At 44.7% G+C, this 25,074-nt stretch overlaps 1 protein-coding gene across 2 annotated transcripts in view; it reads right to left on the bottom strand.

The window, feature by feature from the left end:
- LOC139539673 (phospholipid phosphatase-related protein type 1) overlaps positions 1–25,074 on the bottom strand; it is a 149,031-nt gene that overhangs the window by 117,543 nt on the left and 6,414 nt on the right. The window lies entirely within an intron of this gene.

Raw genomic sequence — 25,074 nt, 5'->3', positions numbered from 1 at the left:
CTCACTAAAACAAACACACAGGAGAGAGTTCTGTCTGTTGTCTCACTAAAACAAACACACAGGAGAGAGTTCTGTCTGTTGTCTCACTAAAACAAACACACAGGAGAGAGTTCTGTCTGTTGTCTCACTAAAACAAACACACAGGAGAGAGTTCTGTCTGTTGTCTCACTAAAACAAACACACAGGAGAGAGTTCTGTCTGTTATCTCACTAAAACAAACACACAGGAGAGAGTTCTGTCTGTTGTCCCACTAAAACAAACACACAGGAGAGAGTTCTGTCTGTTGTCTCACTAAAACAAACACACAGGAGAGAGTTCTGTATGTTGTCCCACTAAAACACAAACACACAGGAGAGAGTTATGTCTGTTGTCTCACTAAAACACACACACAGGAGAGTTATGTCTGTTGTCCCACTAAAACAAACACACAGGAGAGAGTTCTGTCTGTTGTCCCACTAAAACAAACACACAGGAGAGAGTTCTGTCTGTTGTCCCACTAAAACAAATACACAGGAGAGAGTTCTGTCTGTTGTCCCACTAAAACACAAACACACAGGAGAGAGTTATGTCTGTTGTCCCACTAAAACAAACACACAGGAGAGAGTTATGTCTGTTGTCCCACTAAAACAAACACACAGGAGAGAGTTATGTCTGTTGTCCCACTAAAACAAACACACAGGAGAGAGTTCTGTCTGTTGTCTCACTAAAACAAACACACAGGAGAGAGTTCTGTCTGTTGTCCCACTAAAACAAACACACAGGAGAGAGTTCTGTCTGTTGTCTCACTAAAACAAACACACAGGAGAGAGTTCTGTCTGTTGTCCCACTAAAACAAACACACAGGAGAGAGTTCTGTCTGTTGTCTCACTAAAACAAACACACAGGAGAGAGTTCTGTCTGTTGTCCCACTAAAACACAAACACACACACAGGAGAGAGTTCTGTCTGTTGTCCCACTAAAACAAACACACAGGAGAGAGTTCTGTCTGTTGTCTCACTAAAACAAACACACAGGAGAGAGAGTTCTGTCTGTTGTCTCACTAAAACAAACACACACACAGGAGAGAGTTCTGTCTGTTGTCTCAATAAAACAAACACACAGGAGAGAGAGTTCTGTCTGTTGTCCCACTAAAACACAAACACACAGGAGAGAGTTCTGTCTGTTGTCTCACTAAAACAAACACACAGGAGAGAGTTATGTCTGTTGTCTCACTAAAACAAACACACAGGAGAGAGTTCTGTCTGTTGTCTCACTAAAACAAACACACAGGAGAGAGTTCTGTCTGTTGTCCCACTAAAACACAAACACACAGGAGAGAGTTCTGTCTGTTGTCTCACTAAAACAAACACACAGGAGAGAGAGTTCTGTCTGTTGTCTCACTAAAACAAACACACACACAGGAGAGAGTTCTGTCTGTTGTCTCACTAAAACAAACACACAGGAGAGAGAGTTCTGTCTGTTGTCTCACTAAAACAAACACACACACAGGAGAGAGTTCTGTCTGTTGTCTCACTAAAACAAACACACAGGAGAGAGTTCTGTCTGTTGTCCCACTAAAACAAACACACAGGAGAGAGTTCTGTCTGTTGTCTCACTAAAACAAACACACAGGAGAGAGTTCTGTCTGTTGTCTCACTAAAACAAACACAGACACAGGAGAGAGTTCTGTCTGTTGTCCCACTAAAACAAACACACAGGAGAGAGTTATGTCTGTTGTCTCACTAAAACAAACACAGACACAGGAGAGAGTTCTGTCTGTTGTCTCACTAAAACAAACACAGACACGGGAGAGAGTTCTGTCTGTTGTCTCACTAAAACAAACACACAGGAGAGAGTTCTGTCTGTTGTCTCACTAAAACAAACACACAGGAGAGAGTTCTGTCTGTTGTCTCACTAAAACAAACACACAGGAGAGAGTTCTGTCTGTTGTCTCACTAAAACAAACACACAGGAGAGAGTTCTGTCTGTTGTCCCACTAAAACACAAACACACAGGAGAGAGTTCTGTCTGTTGTCTCACTAAAACAAACACACAGGAGAGAGAGTTCTGTCTGTTGTCTCACTAAAACAAACACACACACAGGAGAGAGTTCTGTCTGTTGTCTCACTAAAACAAACACACAGGAGAGAGAGTTCTGTCTGTTGTCCCACTAAAACACAAACACACAGGAGAGAGTTCTGTCTGTTGTCTCACTAAAACAAACACACAAGGAGAGAGTTCTGTCTGTTGTCTCACTAACAACAAACACACAGGAGAGAGTTCTGTCTGTTGTCTCACTAAAACAAACACACAGGAGAGAGTTCTGTCTGTTGTCCCACTAAAACACAAACACACAGGAGAGAGTTCTGTCTGTTGTCTCACTAAAACAAACACACAGGAGAGAGAGTTCTGTCTGTTGTCTCACTAAAACAAACATACACACAGGAGAGAGTTCTGTCTGTTGTCTCACTAAAACAAACACACAGGAGAGAGAGTTCTGTCTGTTGTCTCACTAAAACAAACACACACACAGGAGAGAGTTCTGTCTGTTGTCCCACTAAAACAAACACACAGGAGAGAGTTCTGTCTGTTGTCTCACTAAAACAAACACACAGGAGAGAGTTCTGTCTGTTGTCTCACTAAAACAAACACAGACACAGGAGAGAGTTCTGTCTGTTGTCCCACTAAAACAAACACACAGGAGAGAGTTCTGTCTGTTGTCTCACTAAAACAAACACACAGGAGAGAGTTCTGTCTGTTGTCCCACTAAAACAAACACACAGGAGAGAGTTCTGTCTGTTGTCCCACTAAAACAAACACACAGGAGAGAGTTCTGTCTGTTGTCTCACTAAAACAAACACACACACAGGAGAGAGTTCTGTCTGTTGTCCCACTAAAACAAACACACAGAAGAGAGTTCTGTCTGTTGTCTCACTAAAACAAACACACAGGAGAGAGTTCTGTCTGTTGTCCCACTAAAACAAACACACAGGAGAGAGTTCTGTCTGTTGTCTCACTAAAACAAACACACAGGAGAGAGTTCTGTCTGTTGTCTCACTAAAACAAACACAGACACAGGAGAGAGTTCTGTCTGTTGTCCCACTAAAACAAACACACAGGAGAGAGTTCTGTCTGTTGTCTCACTAAAACAAACACAGACACAGGAGAGAGTTCTGTCTGTTGTCTCACTAAAACAAACACAGACACAGGAGAGAGTTCTGTCTGTTGTCTCACTAAAACAAACACACAGGAGAGAGTTCTGTCTGTTGTCTCACTAAAACAAACACACAGGAGAGAGTTCTGTATGTTGTCTCACTAAAACAAACACACAGGAGAGAGTTCTGTCTGTTGTCTCACTAAAACAAACACACAGGAGAGAGTTCTGTCTGTTGTCTCACTAAAACAAACACAGACACAGGAGAGAGTTCTGTCTGTTGTCTCACTAAAACAAACACAGACACAGGAGAGAGTTCTGTCTGTTGTCTCACTAAAACAAACACACAGGAGAGAGTTCTGTCTGTTGTCTCACTAAAACAAACACACAGGAGAGAGTTCTGTCTGTTGTCTCACTAAAACAAACACACAGGAGAGAGTTCTGTCTGTTGTCTCACTAAAACAAACACACAGGAGAGAGTTCTGTCTGTTATCTCACTAAAACAAACACACAGGAGAGAGTTCTGTCTGTTGTCTCACTAAAAGCCTGTTTATCTGGGTTGTGTCGACACTCGGGGTGATCTATGATTCTATTACCTCTACGGAGTGCCGTTCAATAGCCTCTGCTTCAGTTTCACGTTGTATTAGTCATGTGTACGAGATACAGGTGGTATTCACCGTCCACCCGAATGCTTACTTGCAGGTTCCTTCTCGACAATGCAACAACAATAAGACAAAATAAAAATGATGAACATAAAGTAAATGTCTCAGTAGAATAGAATAAATATTTTAGTGTAAGTATAATACAGGAAGGTACAATTTATAGTCCAATATTTATAATCTATAGTCCAATATTTATAATCTATAGTCCAATATTTACAATCTATAGTCCAATATTTACATGTGTACTGGGGAAGGGGGGGTTGTGGTGTGTGTGCTGTATATATACAGTGGGGAGAACAAGTATTTGATACACTGATGATTTTGCAGGTTTTCCTACTTACAAAGCATGTAGAGGTCTGTAATTTTTATCATAGGTACACTTCAACTGTGAGAGACGGAATCTAAAACAAAAATCCAGAAAATCACATTGTATGATTTTTAAGTAATTAATTTGCATTTTATTGCATGACATAAGTATTTGATACATCAGAAAAGCAGAACTTAATATTTGGTACAGAAACCTTAGTTTGCAATTACAGAGATCATACGTTTCCTGTAGTTCTTGACCAGGTTTGCACACACTGCAGCAGGGATTTTGGCCCACTCCTCCATACAGACCTTCTCCAGATCCTTCAGGTTTCGGGGCTGTCGCTGGGCAATACGGACTTTCGGCTCCCTCCAAAGATTTTCTATTGGGTTCAGGTCTGGAGACTGGCTAGGCCACTCCAGGACCTTGAGATGCTTCTTACGGAGCCACTCCTTAGTTGCCCTGGCTGTGTGTTTCGGGTCGTTGTCATGCTGGAAGACCCAGCCACGACCCATCTTCAATGCTCTTACTGAGGGAAGGAGGTTGTTGGTGTAGATCTCGCGATACATGGCCCCATCCATCCTCCCCTCAATACGGTGCAGTCGTCCTGTCCCCTTTGCAGAAAAGCATCCCCAAAGAATGATGTTTCCACCTCCATGCTTCACGGTTGGGATGGTGTTCTTGGGGTTGTACTCATCCTTCTATTCCTCCAAACACGGCGAGTGGAGTTTAGAGCAAAAAGCTCTATTTTTGTCTCATCAGACCACATGACCTTCTCCCATTCCTCCTCTGGATCATCCAGATGGTCATTGGCAAACTTCAGACGGGCCTGGACATGCGCTGGCTTGAGCAGGGGGACCTTGCGTGCGCTGCAGGATTTTAATCCATGACGGCGTAGTGTGTTACTAATGGTTTTCTTTGAGACTGTGGTCCCAGCTCTCTTCAGGTCATTGACCAGGTCCTGCCGTGTAGTTCTGGGCTGATCCCTCACATTCCTCATGATCATTGATGCCCCACGAGGTGAGATCTTGCATGGAGCCCCAGACCGAGGGTGATTGACCGTCATCTTGAACTTCTTCCATTTTCTAATAATTGTGCCAACAGTTGTTGCCTTCTCATCAAGCTGCTTGCCTATTGTCCTGTAGCCCATCCCAGCCTTGTACAGGTCTACAATTTATCCCTGATGTCCTTACACAGCTCTCTGGTCTTGGCCATTGTGGAGAGGTTGGAGTCTGTTTGATTGAGTGTGTGGACAGGTGTCTTTTATACAGGTAACGAGTTCAAACAGGTGCAGTTAATACAGGTAATGAGTGGAGAACAGGAGGGCTTCTTAAAGAAAAACTAACAGGTCTGTGAGAGCCGGAATTCTTACTGGTTGGTAGGTGATCAAATACTTATGTCATGCAATAAAATGCAAATTAATTACTTAAAAATCATACAATGTGATTTTCTGGATTTTTGTTTTAGATTCCGTCTCTCATAGTTGAAGTGTACCTATGATAAAAATTACAGACCTCTACATGCTTTGTAAGTAGGAAAACCTGCAAAATCGGCAGTGTATCAAATACTTGTTCTCCCCACTGTATATATATGTGTGTGTGTATCCGTGTGTGTGTGTGTGTGTATCCGTGTGTGTGTGTGTGTGTGTGTGTGTGTGTGTGTGTGTGTGTGTGTGTGTGTGTTTGTGTGTGTGTGCGTGTGCGTGTGTGTGTGCGTGTGTGTGTGTGTGTGTGTGTGTGTGTGTGTGTGTGTGTGCCAAGGTGAAGAGAATCAGAGCAGGTGGTCAGTCCAGTTCAAGTGTTCAGCAGTCTGATGGCTTGTAGATAGAAACTGTCTCTGAGCCTGTTGGTATCAGACCTCATGCTCTGATACAGTCTGATGGCCTGTAGATAGAAACTGTCTCTGAGCCTGTTGGTATCAGACCTCATGCTCTGATACAGTCTGATGTCTTGTAGATAGAAACTGTCTCTGAGCCTGTTGGTATCAGACCTCACGCTCCGATACCATCTGCCCGACGGTAAGGGAGAGAACAGCTCGTGGCATGTGGCGTCATTGGTGATGCTGCGTTCCTTCCTCAGGCAACGTTTCGAGTAGATGTCCTGGATGGGGGGGAGCACGATCCCAGTGATGTACTGGGCTGTCTTCACTACCTGCTGGAGGGCGTTGCGGTCGTGGACAGAGCAAATCCTATACCAGGCCACGATGCAACCGAATCAGGATGTTCTCGGTGGTGCATCGGTAGTATTTGGAGAGGACCCGGGATGGCATGCCAAAATTTAAATCCGCCTTAAGAAGTAGAGATTCTGTTGCACCCTCTTCACAAGAGTGATGGTGGTGTTGGTCCATGTCAAGTCCTCTCCCCTGTAACTATTCCCCAGGTCCCTCCTCTCCCCTGTAACTAATCCCCAGGTCCCTCCTCTCCCCTGTAACTATTCCCCACGTCCCTCCTCTCCCCTGTAACTATTCCCCAGGTCCCTCCTCTCCCCTGTAACTATTCCCCAGGTCCCTCCTCTCCCCTGTAACTATTCCCCAGGTCCTTCCTCTCCCCTGTAACTATTCCCCAGGTCCCTCCTCTCCCCTGTAACTATTCCCCAGGTCCCTCCTCTCCCCTGTAACTATTCCCCAGGTCCCTCCTCTCCCCTGTAACTATTCCCCAGGTCCCTCCTCTCCCCTGTAACTATTCCCCAGGTCCTTCCTCTCCCCTGTAACTATTCCCCAGGTCCCTCCTCTCCCCTGTAACTATTCCCCAGGTCCCTCCTCTCCCCTGTAACTATTCCCCAGGTCCCTCCTCTCCCCTGTAACTATTCCCCAGGTCCCTCCTCTCCCCTGTAACTATTCCACAGGTCCATCCTCTCCCCTGTAACTATTCCCCAGGTCCCTCCTCTCCCCTGTAACTATTCCCCAGGTCCCTCCTCTCCCCTGTAACTATTCCCCAGGTCCCTCCTCTCCCCTGTAACTATTCCCCAGGTCCCTCCTCTCCCCTGTAACTATTCCCCAGGTCCCTCCTCTCCCCTGTAACTATTCCCCAGGTCCCTCCTCTCCCCTGTAACTATTCCCCAGGTCCCTCTTTTCCCCTGTAACTATTCCCCAGGTCCCTCCTCTCCCCTGTAACTATTCCCCAGGTCCCTCCTCTCCCCTGTAACTATTCCCCAGGTCCCTCCTCTCCCCTGTAACTATTCCCCAGGTCCCTCCTCTCCCCTGTAACTATTCCCCAGGTCCCTCCTCTCCCCTGTAACTATTCCCCACGTCCCTCTTCTCCCCTGTAAATATTTCCAAGGTCCCAGGACCTTGGTGCTCAGGACCTCAGACTGGGGCGAAGTTTTACCTTCCAACAGGACAACGACCCTAAGTACAGAGCCAAGACAACGCAGGAGTGGCTTCTGAATGTCCTTGAGTGGCCCAGCCAGAGCCGGAACTTGAACCCGATCTAATATCTCTGGAGAGACCTGAAAATAGCTGTGCAGCGACGCTCCCCATCCAACCTGACAGAGCTTGAGAGGATCTGCAGAGAAGAATGGGAGAAACTCCTCAAATACAGGTGTGCCAAGCTTGTAGCGTCATACCCAAGAAGTCTCGAGGGTGTACTCACTGCGAAAGGTGCTTCAACAAAGTACTGAGATAAAGGGTCTGAATACTTATGTAAATGTGATACGTTTTTTATATTGAATACATTTGTAAACATTTCAAAAAACTGTTTTTGCTTTATCATTATTGATGAGGGGAAAAAATGATTTAATCCATTTTAAAATAAGGCTGTAACGTAACAAAATGTGGAAAAAGTCAAGGGGTCTGAATACTTTCCGAATGCACTGTATATTCCTCAATGCATGAAACCATACTCTGAGTTCACAAAGTTTCTGTTCCAGTGACTGGGCATAAGCCATCAGGACACTAGGAAGAGAAGGCCGTGTAGCCAGTCTTTTCACCCCCTTTCCATCCTCTTCTTCGTCAGCAGTGTTGCCTTCGGTCATCTCGGTCAGCAGCATCAGATCAGCTGGGGAGGAAGTAGAGGAAGTAGTATTCCTGATCTGCTGAGAGAAGAAGTGTGTAGCTCCAGATTCATGATGTTTGTCGGTCGTAGGAAATGATTACATGATTCTAAGCAAACAAAGTAATAATTCACGCAACAACAAAAAAACGCCCCCAGAGCAAAGTCAAGCAGGAACTGGCAAGACGCGCTCCATCCTCAGCGCTGTCATCTTATCATCATCATTCAGGGCCGTGTTTACTTCAGCAGCGAGCTGCCTGGAAGGTGTCATCAACCTGCCAGGAGGCATAACGCTAACTCTGACTGACAAACACCTTTCCGACACCACATTAACACTTTAAAATATTATTTCTGTTGTAATTCGTCATTATTTCCATCTAAAACGGACCCATGAGCACCAACAGGTGAAGTTCATAGGAGAATATCAAATTGGTTTCAAATTAAAATCTAAGAGTCTATATTTTAGGGAAATGAAGACATAGATCAATGTTTCAACCATTTTCCATCTTAAAAACGAGGCATAAGGAATGGCTTTTGATTTCTGGATGAACCAATGGAAAAGGGTGTTAGAAAACATAAACCAGAAAAGTCTTAAAACGCTGTCAAAAATACATTAAAACACAATAATGTTGACGTAAAGACCCCTGCCAACTCATATCAACATATATATATATATAGTTTTAGAGAAACTGTTTACCTTAAGTTATGTCTTGTAATTCTGTTACCAAAAACCCAGATATCTTCGAATATCTTCAAGATATTTTTTTATTTCCGTCATGAGGAGGGAGAATAATGACAGTTCACAGAAGTAGCAAGTAATGATAGACCTACCAATTAGTTCTAGTGATTTTAATGATATCAACCATGAACTATTAAGTAACTAAAACCATGGGTTTGAACAGGTTCAGGGAACAGAACAGAACATTTTGAGGAACAGAATAAGAACCAGGAACGAAAGTGATCTATACTGTTCCGGAACAGAATCGTTATTTTAAAAAAAATGGGAATAACGTTATTTTACGTTCCAGGCATTTCTTCCCAGTACCACAAAAAAATGCAAAAAAGCGCCTACGCAAAGAAACTTATTTCAGTGTCTGCCAGCTGAATATCTTTGCCACTCTGTGTGCGTGTGTAGGCTACCTGCCCCTCCAACTCCAAAGTATAGAAGCGTGATTCAGAAATTAGGGAGAGATTTTTAATTAGAGAAGAATGGATTAACCTTTGCAATGCTAGTTAATACTCTAAAAGTCTAAGCCGTTTGATTTAGAAGTTTACGACCCCTTTAGGTGAGTGTGTGTGTGTGTGTGTGTGTGTGTGTGTGTGTGTGTGTGTGTGTGTGTGTGTGTGTGTGTACACACACACACACACACACACACACACACACACACACACACACACACACACACACACTTTAAGAACACCTACTCATTCAAGGGTTTTTCTTTATTTTTACTATTTTCTACATTGTAGAATAAGTGCTCAGCATATGTGAAGACTCCTTCAAGACTGTTGAAAACGCATTCCAGGTTAAGATGGTTGAGAGAATGCCAAGAGTATGCAAAGCTGTCATCAAGGCAAAGTGTTCAACAATCTCAAATATAAAATATATTTTGATTTGTTTAATACTCATTTGGTTACTACATGATTCCATATGTGTTATTTCATAGTTTTGATGTCTTCTCTATTCTACAATGTAGAAAATAGTACAAATAAAGTAAAACCCTGGAATGAGTAGGGGTGTCCAAACATTTGACTGGTCCTATATACGGGTTTGACGGGTCCCGTGTGGCTCAGTTGGTAGAGCATGGCGCTTGCAACGCCAGGGTTGTGGGTTCATTCCCCACGGGGGGACCAGGATGAATATGTATGAACTATCCAATTTGTAAGTCGCTCTGGATAAGAGCGTCTGCTAAATTACTTAAATGTAAATATACATATATTTGTTTTATTTGAAAAATAAATACAGTTTCCTTTACTAATATAGCCCGTGGAAATGCAATGAATAAAACATTCATAAATGGCAAAAAAGACGGTCCAAAACTAAATCATAGGGAATACGTTGTTAATAAAGTGTCATTCCTATATCTGGACCACATATTTTTGTTGCCACAGCTTAATTTGAGCCAGATCCTGACGGAATTGGAACCTCCGTTTTGGACTGTTTCGATACAGAACCTATTTGACCAGATCCGGTCCCTCTCATGGCTTCAAAAACAACGTTTTGCAATGTAACAAAATGATAATAAAAGAGATCAGAAGTTTATTCGAGTTGCCTCTTCATTAATTCACGCTACATTGTAACTTATTGTTTCAGACCAATGCCGTGACTGTGTGAGAAGCTCAACATTCAGACAGGTTTTTTACCAACAGTTTCTGTTAAGTTTATCCGTTATAATTAAGAAAATGACTTATCATGCAAGTGCAAACAATAAATTAAAACATAGTTTTATAAAACACCAAAAACTTGGAAAATAGTAGAATCCGAGACGGGATTTTGTCCTTGGTTTGAATAGGACCTTATCAAAGCTGCTATGTTACATGTGTTATTATTACAGCCCATCTAAATCGCTATAGTAACAGAAGTATCTCTATACATTTCCACGTCTGTGGAATATGTGTGAAACCTCAGATCTATAGTGTCTATGAAATATATGGATCAAATAACCATCTTCTGATCTAGAAACCTGTCATGGTTTCACATCACAGAGCGTGACGACAGTCTGCACAGATAGCTCATCTAGGAACCTGTCATGGTTTCACATCACAGAGCGTGACGACAGTCTGCACAGATAGCTCATCTAGGAACCTGTCAAGGTTTCACATCACAGAGCGTGACGACAGTCTGCACAGATAGCTCATCTAGGAACCTGTCAAGGTTTCACATCACAGAGCGTGACGACAGTCTGCACAGATAGCTCATCTAGGAACCTGTCAAGGTTTCACATCACAGAGCGTGACGACTGTCTGCACAGATAGCTCATCTAGAAACCTGTCATTGTTTCACATCACAGAGCGTGACGACTGTCTGCACAGATAGCTCATCTAGAAACCTGTCATTGTTTCACATCACAGAGCGTGACGACTGTCTGCACAGATAGCTCATCTAGAAACCTGTCATGGTTTCACATCACAGAGCGTGAAGACTGTCTGCACAGATAGCTCATCTAGGAACCTGTCAAGGTTTCACATCACAGAGCGTGACGACAGTCTGCACAGATAGCTCATCTAGAAACCTGTCATTGTTTCACATCACAGAGCGTGACGACAGTCTGCACAGATAGCTCATCTAGGAACCTGTCAAGGTTTCACATCACAGAGCGTGACGACAGTCTGCACAGATAGCTCATCTAGGAACCTGTCAAGGTTTCACATCACAGAGCGTGACGACAGTCTGCACAGATAGCTCATCTAGGAACCTGTCAAGGTTTCACATCACAGAGCGTGACGACTGTCTGCACAGATAGCTCATCTAGGAACCTGTCATGGTTTCACATCACAGAGCGTGACGACAGTCTGCACAGATAGCTCATCTAGGAACCTGTCATGGTTTCACATCACAGAGCGTGACGACAGTCTGCACAGATAGCTCATCTAGGAACCTGTCATGGTTTCACATCACAGAGCGTGACGACAGTCTGCAGCTCATCAGTCAGAAGACAATGGGAATATGGATTTGTTTTGTCTTTTGGCTTCAGTACTTCAAACTACCCCATGACTTAGAGAAGAGGTGGAACGACACAGAGCTGTATATATACATACTGTATCAAGCTGTAGGACTACAGTATCTGTCCATGCCTTAGCTAGAGGAGATGGAGAGGAGAGGAGAAGAGGTGAAACGACACAGAGCTGTAGATATACATACTGTATCAAGCTGTAGGACTACAGTATCTGTCCATGCCTTAGCTAGAGGAGATGGAGAGGAGAGGAGAAGAGGTGAAACGACACAGAGCTGTATATATACATACTGTATCAAGCTGTAGGACTACAGTATCTGTCCATGCCTTAGCTAGAGGAGATGGAGAGGAGAGGAGAAGAGGTGAAACGACACAGAGCTGTAGATATACATACTGTATCAAGCTGTAGGACTACAGTATCTGTCCATGCCTTAGCTAGAGGAGATGGAGAGGAGAGGAGAAGAGGTGAAACGACACAGAGCTGTATATATACATACTGTATCAAGCTGTAGGACTACAGTATCTGTCCATGCCTTAGCTAGAGGAGATGGAGAGGAGAGGAGAAGAGGTGAAACGACACAGAGCTGTAGATATACATACTGTATCAAGCTGTAGGACTACAGTATCTGTCCATGCCTTAGCTAGAGGAGATGGAGAGGAGAGGAGAAGAGGTGAAACGACACAGAGCTGTATATATACATACTGTATCAAGCTGTAGGACTACAGTATCTGTCCATGCCTTAGCTAGAGGAGATGGAGAGGAGAGGAGAAGAGGTGAAACGACACAGAGCTGTAGATATACATACTGTATCAAGCTGTAGGACTACAGTATCTGTCCATGCCTTAGCTAGAGGAGATGGAGAGGAGAGGAGAAGAGGTGAAACGACACAGAGCTGTATATATACATACTGTATCAAGCTGTAGGACTACAGTATCTGTCCATGCCTTAGCTAGAGGAGATGGAGAGGAGAGGAGAAGAGGTGAAACGACACAGAGCTGTAGATATACATACTGTATCAAGCTGTAGGACTACAGTATCTGTCCATGCCTTAGCTAGAGGAGATGGAGAGGAGAGGAGAAGAGGTGAAACGACACAGAGCTGTATATATACATACTGTATCAAGCTGTAGGACTACAGTATCTGTCCATGCCTTAGCTAGAGGAGATGGAGAGGAGAGGAGAAGAGGTGAAACGACACAGAGCTGTATATATACATACTGTATCAAGCTGTAGGACTACAGTATCTGTCCATGCCTTAGCTAGAGGAGATGGAGAGGAGAGGAGAAGAGGTGAAACGACACAGAGCTGTATATATACATACTGTATCAAGCTGTAGGACTACAGTATCTGTCCATGCCTTAGCTAGAGGAGATGGAGAGGAGAGGAGAAGAGGTGAAACGACACAGAGCTGTATATATACATACTGTATCAAGCTGTAGGACTACAGTATCTGTCCATGCCTTAGCTAGAGGAGATGGAGAGGAGAGGAGAAGAGGTGAAACGACACAGAGCTGTATATATACATACTGTATCAAGCTGTAGGACTACAGTACCTGTCCATGCCTTAGCTAGAGGAGATGGAGAGGAGAGGAGAAGAGGTGAAACGACACAGAGCTGTATATATACATACTGTATCAAGCTGTAGGACTACAGTATCTGTCCATGCCTTAGCTAGAGGAGATGGAGAGGAGAGGAGAAGAGGTGAAACGACACAGAGCTGTATATATACATACTGTATCAAGCTGTAGGACTACAGTATCTGTCCATGCCTTAGCTAGAGGAGATGGAGAGGAGAGGAGAAGAGGTGAAACGACACAGAGCTGTATATATACATACTGTATCAAGCTGTAGGACTACAGTACCTGTCCATGCCTTAGCTAGAGGAGATGGAGAGGAGAGGAGAAGAGGTGAAACGACACAGAGCTGTATATATACATACTGTATCAAGCTGTAGGACTACAGTACCTGTCCATGCCTTAGCTAGAGGAGATGGAGAGGAGAGGAGAAGAGGTGAAACGACACAGAGCTGTATATATACATACTGTATCAAGCTGTAGGACTACAGTATCTGTCCATGCCTTAGCTAGAGGAGATGGAGAGGAGAGGAGAAGAGGTGAAACGACACAGAGCTGTATATATACATACTGTATCAAGCTGTAGGACTACAGTACCTGTCCATGCCTTAGCTAGAGGAGATGGAGAGGAGATAGCTAAGTTGGTAGAATGGTATCAAGCTGTAGGACTACAGTATCTCACAGCGCAAACTGGTAACATTGGAGGTCAAACAATGAAGTTTACTTCAATGCCCCTGGACAATACATAAAGGACTTCCCTGTCATACTCAACATAGATTGTATAATATGGATAGACTAACATACTATGTTGAACTGTGTTCACCAATGATAAGTCCACGGTTCCTCTGATCTAGAGTCAACAGTCCATGGTTCCTCTGATCTAGAGTCAACAGTCCACGGTTCCTCTGATCTAGAGTCAACAGTCCACGGTTCCTCTGATCTAGAGTCAACAGTCCATGGTTCCTCTGATCTAGAGTCAACAGTCCACGGTTCCTCTGATCTACAGTCAACAGTCCACGGTTCCTCTGATCTAGAGTCAACAGTCCACGGTTCCTCTGATCTAGAGTCAACAGTCCACGGTTCCTCTGATCTAGAGTCAACAGTATAGACAGGACAGGACAGGGTTGTTGTGTGTATAGCCAGGACAGGACAGGGTTGTTGTGTGTATAGACAGGACAGGACAGGGTTGTTGTGTGTATAGCCAGGACAGGACAGGGTTGTTGTGTGTATAGACAGGACAGGACAGGGTTGTTGTGTGTGTATAGACAGGACAGGACAGGGTTGTTGTGTGTATAGCCAGGACAGGACAGGGTTGTTGTGTGTATAGCCAGGACAGGACAGGACAGGGTTGTTGTGTGTATAGTCAGGACAGGGTTGTTGTGTGTATAGACAGGACAGGACAGGGTTGTTTTGTGTATAGACAGGACAGGACAGGGTTGTTGTGTGTATAGCCAGGACAGGACAGGACAGGGTTGTTGTGTGTATAGTCAGGACAGGGTTGTTGTGTGTATAGACAGGACAGGACAGGGTTGTTTTGTGTATAGACAGGACAGGACATGGTTGTTGTGTGTATAGACAGGACAGGGTTGTTGTGTGTATAGACAGGACAGGACAGGGTTGTTGTGTGTATAGACAGGACAGGACAGGGTTGTTGTGTGTATAGCCAGGACAGGACAGGGTTGTTGTGTGTATAGCCAGGACAGGACAGGGTTGTTGTGTGTATAGCCAGGACAGGACAGGGTTGTTGTGTGTATAGTCAGGACAGGGTTGTTGTGTGTATAGCCAGGACAGGACAGGGTTGTTGTGTGTATAGCCAGGACAGGACAGGGTTGTTGTGTGTATAGCCAGGACAGGGTTGTTGTGTGTATAGCCAGGACAGGACAGGGTTGTTGTGTGTATAGCCAGGACAGAACAGGGTTGTTGTGTGTATAGCCAGGACAGGACAGGGTTGTTGTGTGTATAGCCAGGACAGGACAGGGTTGTTGTGTGTATAGACAGGACAGCACAGGGTTGTTGTGTGTATAGACAGGACAGGACAGGGTTGTTGTGTGTATAGACAGGACAGGACAGGGTTGTTGTGTGTATAGCCAGGACAGGACAGGGTTGTTGTGTGTATAGCCAGGACAGGACAGGGTTGTTGTCGTACATACACTAAAACAAAAATATAAACACAACATGCAACAATTTCTATGATTTTACTGAGTTACAGTTCATATGAGGAAATCAGACAATTGAAATAAATGTATTAGGCCTTAATCTTTGTACTACACACGACTGGCAATACAGATATTCATCTGTTGGGGGCGTGAATAAGAAAACCAATCAGTATCTGGTGTGACCACCATTTGCCTCGTGCGGCACGACATCTCCTTCACATAGAGTTGATCAGGCTGTGGCCTGTGGAATGTTGTACCACTCTTTTTCAATGGCTAGGCGACATTAGTGGATATTGGCGGGAACTGGAACACGCTGTCGTACACGTCGATCCAGAGCATCCCAAACTTGCTCAATGGGTGACATGTCTGGTGAGCATGCAGGCCATGGAAGAACTGGGACATTTTCAGCATCCAGGAATTGTGTCCAGATCCTTGAGACATGGAGCCGTGCGTTATCATGCTGAAACATGAGGTGATTGTGGAGGATGAATGGCACGACAATGGGGTCTCAGGATCTCGTCACGGCATCTCTGTGCATTCAAATTGCAATCGATAAAATGTAATTGTGTTCTCTATTCATCCCTCCTCCTCTTCCTCGGCCCCTGCTCTGCTCCTCATCATTCACTATTCATCCCTCCTCCTCTTCCTCGGCCCCCGCTCTGCTCCTCATCATTCTCTATTCATCCCTCCACTTCAACCCTCATCCAAATTCTGTTTCACTTCTCTCCTTTGTCAAGTCATAAAGGTGTTATCTTTCACCTCAACGCTACACATGTCACTCCTTCAGCACCCCAGCAGCCACACACTCGGTATAACTCCACCCTCCCGACATCTAGGTCGCTGGTCATGCTCTGCTCCACCTCATTTGTGTTAGATCCAATCTACTGGCCATCCTCTCAGCTCAACCGGTCCTTTTACCACAGCTATCAATAGCTACATTAGTTGGCGGGGATTAAATTACGTTTGCATATGGGCCGTGGGTTTCGTTCATTATAGCACCTTATCATATGTAACCAATACGAGGCCCTCGGCAGACCGGAGTTGGGTCAGAGGCTCTTTAGTACGTGTCTCTATGCGTTCGGTTTCGAACGCAAAGCAATCATCAAATCTGATCATATACAGTGGGGAGAACAAGTATTTGATACACTGCCGATTTTGCAGGTTTTCCTACTTACAAAGCATGTAGATGTCTGTAATTTTTATATAGGTACACTTCAACTATGAGAGACGGAATCTAAAACAAAAATCCAGAAAATCACATTGTATGATTTTTAAGTAATTAATTTGCATTTTATTGCATGACATAAGTATTTGATACATCAGAAAAGCAGAACTTAATATTTGGTACAGAAACCTTTGTTTGCAATTACAGAGATCATACGTTTCCTGTAGTTCTTGACTAGGTTTGCACACACTGCAGCAGGGATTTTGGCCCACTCCTCCCTACAGATCTTCTCCAGATCCTTCAGGTTTCGGGGCTGTCGCTGGGCAATACGGACTTTCAGCTCCCTCCAAAGATTTTCTATTGGGTTCAGGTCTGGAGACTGGCTAGGCCACTCCAGGACCTTGAGATGCTTCTTACGGAGCCACTCCTTAGTTGCCATGGCTGTGTGCTTCGTGTCGTTGTCATGCTGGAAGACCCAGCCACGACCCATCTTCAATGCTCTTACTGAGGGAAGGAGGTTGTTGGCCAAGATCTCGCGATACATGGCCCCATCCATCCTCCCCTCAATACGGTGCAGTCGTCCTGTCCCCTTTGCAGAAAAGCATCCCCAAAGAATGATGTTTCCACCTCCATGCTTCACGGTTGGGATGGTGTTCTTGGGGTTGTACTCATCCTTCTTCTTCTTCCAAACACGGCGAGTGGAGTTTAGACCAAAAAGCTCTATTTTTGTCTCATCAGACCACATGACCTTCTCCCATTCCTCCTCTGGATCATCCAGATGGTCATTGGCAAACTTCAGACGGGCCTGGACATGCGCTGGCTTGAGCAGGGGGACCTTGTGTACACTGCAGGATTTTAATCCATGACGGCGTAGTGTGTTACTAATGGTTTTCTTTGAGACTGTGGTCCCAGCTCTCTTCAGGTCATTGACCAGGTCCTGCCGGGTAGTTCTGGGCTGATCCCTCACCTTCCTCATGATCATTGATGCCCCACGAGGTGAGATCTTGCATGGAGCCCCAGACCGAGGGTGATTGACCGTCATCTTCAACTTCTTCCATTTTCTAATAATTGCGCCAACAGTTGTTGCCTTCTCCCCAAGCTGCTTGCCTATTGTCCTGTAGCCCATCCCAGCCTTGTGCAGGTCTACAATTTTATCCCTGATGTCCTTACACAGCTCTCTGGTCTTGGCCATTGTGGAGAGGTTGGAATCTGTTTGATTGTGTGTGGACAGGTGTCTTTTATACAGGTAACGAGTTCAAACAGGTGCAGTTAATACAGGTAATGAGTGGAGAACAGGAGGGCTTCTTAAAGAAAAACTAACAGGTCTGTGAGAGCCGGAATTCTTACTGGTTGGTAGGTGATCAAATACTTATGTCATGCAATAAAATGCAAATTAATTATTTAAAAATCATACAATGTGATTTTCTGGATTTTTGTTTTAGATTCCGTCTCTCACAGTTGAAGTGTACCTATGATAAAAATTACAGACCTCTACATGCTTTGTAAGTAGGAAAACCTGCAAAATCGGCAGTGTATCAAATACTTGTTCTCCCCACTGTAAATCCAACTGCATCATGCGTGGTGGTTGGTTTCTACATACAAACATACGTAGTATGTAATATAATCACAGAGTGGTTGGTTTCTACATACAAACGTACGTAGTATGTAATATAAACATAGCGTGGTTGATTCTGGCGCTCAGTACGCCATGCTTTACTGAAATGACACATGAGACGTTCCACTACAGCATAATCTCACTGTTGTGATATTCCTTACATGCATCTTTTAGAATTTTTTTTAATCAAATGAATCGTTGTTTTCAATCTTTATATCTAATTGTTGCTTCATTGTGTCCCTTCTCCCTGGTAAGTACCGTTGTTTTTGGAGGCATTTCAATGCCAGCAGCCCTGCATAGGGCTACCTATCATCACATCGTCTGGCTCAGAGGATCTTTCCTCGGAGACGAGGCCATTCACCAAACTATTTAATGAAATGTCATATTGAATTCCCTTTGTCGTTCATTCAGAAAATGCCTCTAACTCGATTGAAATGTAGTTTACGAAAGTTCAAATCAGGAACTGCTCGTTTAACTTCATCCAGTAAGCATAACATAATTCACTTTGTTTTCTAGTCTACGGGCATAGTGGGAATGAATACACACGTATCATTATCAGCCGAGCATCTCATTATTCTCCTCTTTCCTATTAACCATGTGTGGAATGTGATTCATCTATTTACCCAATGACCTATAAGCATGGCAAAATAATATACATTACTCACGCTTGCTGTTTAACCTATGGGTTCACTCTGGCAATTATCACCTTCCTTTCTCTCAACCAATGGGTGCTAAAGTTTGGATGTATTTACATGTCAAATTCCCCATGTTCTCTCAGAACAACCTCTCCCTCAACGTCAGCAAGACAATGGAGCTGATCGTGGATTACAGGAAAAGGGAGGGCCGATCTCCAGTGTACAAATATTTGATCAACTTCCTGATGGTCCACACACACCAAAAAAGTCGTGAAGAAGGCACAATGCCTCTTCCCGCTCAGGTGGCTGAAAAGATTTGTCACGGGTCCTCAGATCCTCAAAAAGTTATACGGCTGCACCATCAAGAGCATCTTGACTGGCTGCATCACCGCCTGGTACGGCAACTGCTTGATATCCGACCACAAGGCGGTAGTGGGTACGGCCCAGTACATCACTGGGACCAAGCTCCCTGCCATCCAGGACCTCTATACCAGGCGGTGTCAGAGGAAGGCCCTAAAAATGTTGTATCTGCTACCACACGGCAAGCGGTACCAACGCACCTGCCATCACATCATCTGCCTCCGAGGAGCTTCCCTCTGAGACGAGGCCATTCCTCAAACTAATACGTCTTTGTTGACCATTCAGTTAAGACTGTACGCGATTGAAATACATTACTGCCTACAAAAGGTGTGTATTTTACAGAGATTTCAGAAAGTATTCAGACCCCGTGACTTATTCCACATGTTGTTGTGCTACAGCCTGAATTCAAAAATTGATTAAATTATATATTTTTTAATCACTCATCGACACAACACCCCACAATAACAAAAGTTAAAACGTGTTTTTTGAAATTTGGCCAAATGTATTGCAAATGAAATACAAAAAATCGCAATTACATAAGTATTCACAATACATGTTAGAATCACCTTTGGCAGTGATTACTTAGTCTTTCTGGGTAAGTCTCTCTAAGAGCTTTGCACACCTAGATTGTACAATATTTGTCTTGTCGTAGATTTAAGTCAAAACTGTAACTAGGCCACTCAGGAACATTCAATGTCGTCTTGGTAACCAACTCATGTGTATTTGGCCTTGTGTTTTAGGTGGTTGTCCTGCTGAAAGGTGAATTTGTCTCCCAGTGTCTGTTGGAAAGCAGACTGAACCAGGTTTTCCTCGAGGATTTTGTCTGTGCTTAGCTCTAGTCCATTTTATTTTCTTTTTTTTTAAAGGAGTCCTTAATCCTAAATCTGTCAGTGAAAAAACAGCACGCAGACAAAACCGGCCTTTCGTAATATTTCAAAACCTATCGCGGGAAGACACAGGTTGGAAAGCAAATGTCTCTTGCTGAAAAGAGAAGACTCGAATCTGTCTGCTCTAGGCTAACAAATATTTCTTCAACTTCCAAATTGGCCTGGGAGAGAGAGAGAGAGAGAGAGACAGAGAGAGAGACAGAGAGAGAGAGGGACAGAGACAGAGAGACAGAGAGAGAGAGAGAGACAGAGACAGAGAGAGAGAGAGAGAGAGAGAGAGAGAGAGAGAGAGAGAGAGAGAGAGAGAGAGAGAGAGAGAGAGAGAGAGAGAGAGAGAGAGAGAGAGAGAGAGAGAGAGAGAGAGAGAGAGAGAGAGAAAGAGAGAGAGAGAGAGGGACAGAGACAGAGAGAGAGAGAGAGAGAGAGAGAGAGAGAGAGAGAGAGAGAGAGAGAGAGAGAGAGAGAGAGAGAGAGAGAGAGAGAGAGAGAGAGAGAGAGAGAGAGAGAGAGAGAGACAGAGAGAGAGAGAGAGAGAGAGAGAGAGAGAGAGAGAGAGAGAGAGAGAGAGAGAGAGAGAGAGAGAGAGAGAGAGAGAGAGAGAGAGAGAGAGAGAGAGAGAGAGAGAGAGAGAGAGAGAGAGAGAGAGACAGAGAGAGAGAGAGAGAGAGAGAGAGAGAGAGAGAGAGACAGAGAGAGAGAGAAAGAGAGAGAGAGAGAGAGAGAGAGAGAGAGAGAGAGAGAGAGAGAGAGAGAGAGAGAGAGAGAGAGAGAGAGAGAGAGAGAGAGAGAGAGGCTTTTGGCACGAGCGCATCGGCCATTACCGGCTACTGAGCTGCACATCATAGGGTGAGTCAGTGAAACTGGGAAAGCATTTTTAGGACTATAATTTCCTCCTCGTATTGTAGAATATCTATCTCCACGTACCTAGGACGAGACTATGGATGGATTCAAGACCAGGTCGTGTTTATTGATCTCAGATTCTCAATTTGTCAGTGTCCAAGTAGCCTGTCATTTCCATCATATTATTAAACAAGATTCTGCTGAAGTCTCCAGTCATGTAAAATGACGTAGAATTGCATTTATTAAAAAAATTCCAGAACCTACTTTAGTCTACAAGAAATGTTCCCCATGTGTGCCACTTCTGTCAGCAGCTCTACTCTACTGCTCTATGTTACTAGGTAAATGCGATGCAATGCTTCATTATATATATATATATATATTTTAAATTAACCTTTATTTAACTAGGCAAGTCAGTTAAGAAAACAATTCTTATTTACAATGACGACCCTGGGCCAATTGTTACGCCGCCCTATGGGACTCCCAATCACAGCCGGGTGTGATACAGCCTGGATTCGAACCAGGGACTGTAGAGACGCCTCTTGCACTGAGATGCAGTGCCTTAGACCGCTGCGCCACCAAACTATTTCCCCCCTCGTGCTTTCTGACACCTCAGAGCTCCCCAGGTCACTCCCCTCTTACCCCCCTCTTACTCTCCTCTTACTCCCCTATTACCCCTCTCTTACTCCCCTCTTACCCCCCTCTTACTCCCCTCTTACCCCTCTCTTACTCCCCTCTTACCCCCCTCTTACTCTCCTCTTACCCCCCTCTTACTCTCCTCTTACTCCCCTCTTACCCCTCTCTTACTCCCCTCTTACCCCCCTTACCCCTCTCTTACTCCCCTCTTACTTCTGGCAACTCCCGATTTACAAACTAATCCCCACGGGTAGTCTTCAAAGGGCAGACTGAGAATCTACCACCTGGGCTGAGCCATAGGGCAGACTGAGAATCTACTACCTGGGCTGAGCCATAGGGCAGACTGAGAATCTACCACCTGAGCTGAGCCATAGGGCAGACTGAGAATCTACCACCTGAGCTGAGCCATAGGGCAGACTGAGAATCTACTACCTGGGCTGAGCCATAGGGCAGACTGAGAATCTACTACCTGGGCTGAGCCATAGGGCAGACTGAGAATCTACTACCTGGGCTGAGCCATAGGGCAGACTGGGCAATATTTATGTAAAAAAATTAGCATGGCATTTAGCCAATTAATATAATGCAGTTTTGTATTTTACTGTGTACAACAAGGTTAGGCCTACCTCTGATTGACACCAGCAGCTGTGTCTCCCGCCCTGTGTACAACAGGGTTAGGCCTACCTCTGGTTGACACCAGCAGCTGTGTCTCCCGCCCTGTGTACAACAGGGTTAGGCCTACCTCTGGTTGACACCAGCAGCTGTGTCTCCCGCCCTGTGTACAACAGGGTTAGGCCTACCTCTGATTGACACCAGCAGCTGTGTCTCCCGCCCTGTGTACAACAGGGTTAGGCCTACCTCTGGTTGGCACCAGCAGCTGTGTCTCCCGCCCTGTGTACAACAGGGTTAGGCCTACCTCTGGTTGACACCAGCAGCTGTGTCTCCCGCCCTGTGTACAACAGGGTTAGGCCTACCTCTGGTTGACACCAGCAGCTGTGTCTCCTGCCCTGTGTACAACAGGGTTAGGCCTACCTCTGGTTGGCACCAGCAGCTGTGTCTCCCGCCCTGTGTACAACAGGGTTAGGCCTACCTCTGGTTGGCACCAGCAGCTGTGTCTCCCGCCCTGTGTACAACAGGGTTAGGCCTACCTCTGGTTGACACCAGCAGCTGTGTCTCCTGCCCTGTGTACAACAGGGTTAGGCCTACCTCTGGTTGGCACCAGCAGCTGTGTTTCCCGCCCTGTGTACAACAGGGTTAGGCCTACCTCTGGTTGGCACCAGCAGCTGTGTTTCCCGCCCTGTGTACAACAGGGTTAGGCCTACCTCTGGTTGACACCAGCAGCTGTGTCTCCTGCCCTGTGTACAACAGGGTTAGGCCTACCTCTGGTTGACACCAGCAGCTGTGTCTCCTGCCCTGTGTACAACAGGGTTAGGCCTACCTCTGGTTGGCACCAGCAGCTGTGTCTCCTGCCCTGTGTACAACAGGGTTAGGCCTACCTCTGGTTGGCACCAGCAGCTGTGTTTCCCGCCCTGTGTACAACAGGGTTAGGCCTACCTCTGGTTGGAACCAGCAGCTGTGTCTCCTGCCCTGTGTACAACAGGGTTTGGCCTACCTCTGGTTGACACCAGCAGCTATGTCTCCCGCCCTGTGTACAGATGTTATCTGACAGTCATACGCAGTTACATGCATAACAGTTCAATAGGCTACTGACCTGAAGGATAAGATGCTTGAGTTCAGTCACAACAGATAAGAGGTATTTTCAGAATAAGACTAATTGAGATTTTAAACATTAGTGAACCAGTAATTCATCACGTTTCAATCAGATTAATTTGGATTGGTTTGGGCTCCTGGGGACTGATGTACTAATATCTTAACCATTGGTTTGGGCTCCTGGGGACTGATGTACTAGTATGTTAACCATTGGTTTGGGCTCGTGGGGGCCGATGTACTAGTATGTTAACCATTGGTTTGGGCTCCTGGGGACTGATGTACTAATATCTTAACCATTGGTTTGGGCTCCTGGGGGCCGATGTACTAGTATCTTAACCATTGGTTTGGGCTCCTGGGGACTGATGTACTAATATCCTAACCATTAGAACTGTGGGTGAATTGTTACACCTCCTATTACTAAGTGATGAATTAAAACTTGAAATTACGTTACCAAATCGTTCATGGAATTTCAGAAAATAACGGAATTTCTGCAATTGAATTGGCTATAATGTGAAATTCTAGTATTGACAAACCAGTTAGGTTTACACCTTTGGACAGTACAATACAGCACAGTATTTCATATTTTATTGGGATCCTCAATTACACTCTTCCTGGGTGTCCAAACAGGAAACAAAACAACAAATAAAAAGACCTAATAAGATACATAACAGAAGATCATCTCCTGCCTCTACCTCACGCTTCAGAAACAAGAGGAGATGGTTCCTGCTCTATGAGCTTTTATACATAACAGAAGATCATCTCCTGCCTCTACCTCACGCTTCAGAAACAGGAGGAGATGGTTCCTGCTCTATGAGCTTTTATACATAACAGTAGATCATCTCCTGCCTCTACCTCACGCTTCAGAAACAGGAGGAGATGGTTCCTGCTCTATGAGCTTTTATACATAACAGTAGATCATCTCCTGCCTCTACCTCACGCTTCAGAAACAGGAGGAGATGGTTCCTGCTCTATGAGCTTTTATACATAACAGTAGATTATCTCCTGCCTCTACCTCACGCTTCAGAAACAGGAGGAGATGGTTCCTGCTCTATGAGCTTTTATACATAACAGAAGATCATCTCCTGCCTCTGCCTCACGCTTCAGAAACAGGAGGAGATGGTTCCTGCTCTATGAGCTTTTATACATAACAGAAGATCATCTCCGGCCTCTGCCTCACGCTTCAGAAACAGGAGGAGATGGTTCCTGCTCTATGAGCTTTTATACATAACAGAAGATCATCTCCTGCCTCTACCTCACGCTTCAGAAACAGGAGGAGATGGTTCCTGCTCTATGAGCTTTTATACATAACAGTAGATCATCTCCTGCCTCTACCTCACGCTTCAGAAACAGGAGGAGATGGTTCCTGCTCTATGAGCTTTTCCGGCTCCCACAAGTCAACGATTCATGCAAGGCTACCCATCTACACATTACAATCCATAATACAGTGTAAATTACTGAATACAAAATATATATCAAATTGTCTGCGTGTCTCTTCACAGTCCCTGCTGTGCAGTAAGGTGTTCTTTAATCTGGTTTTATTGCTAGTTTGAGTTACCCGGGGTTACCAGAGAGTTCCATGTAGTCATGGCTCTATTTAATACTGTATGTTTCCCAGCCAATGCGTTTAGTTTTTTGAGATATTTAGCAACAGACTATTGCTAGTTTATTACCCATTCAAAAAAGAATTACAGAACTGTTGAGTAGAGTACAGTTCAGTACTCTCGAGTAAAGTAGAGTT

This window comes from Salvelinus alpinus, chromosome 1 (assembly GCF_045679555.1).
Source record: "Salvelinus alpinus chromosome 1, SLU_Salpinus.1, whole genome shotgun sequence".
In the NCBI taxonomy this organism is placed as follows: Eukaryota; Metazoa; Chordata; class Actinopteri; order Salmoniformes; family Salmonidae; genus Salvelinus; species Salvelinus alpinus.
This window is presented reverse-complemented; position numbering and strand designations above follow the sequence as displayed.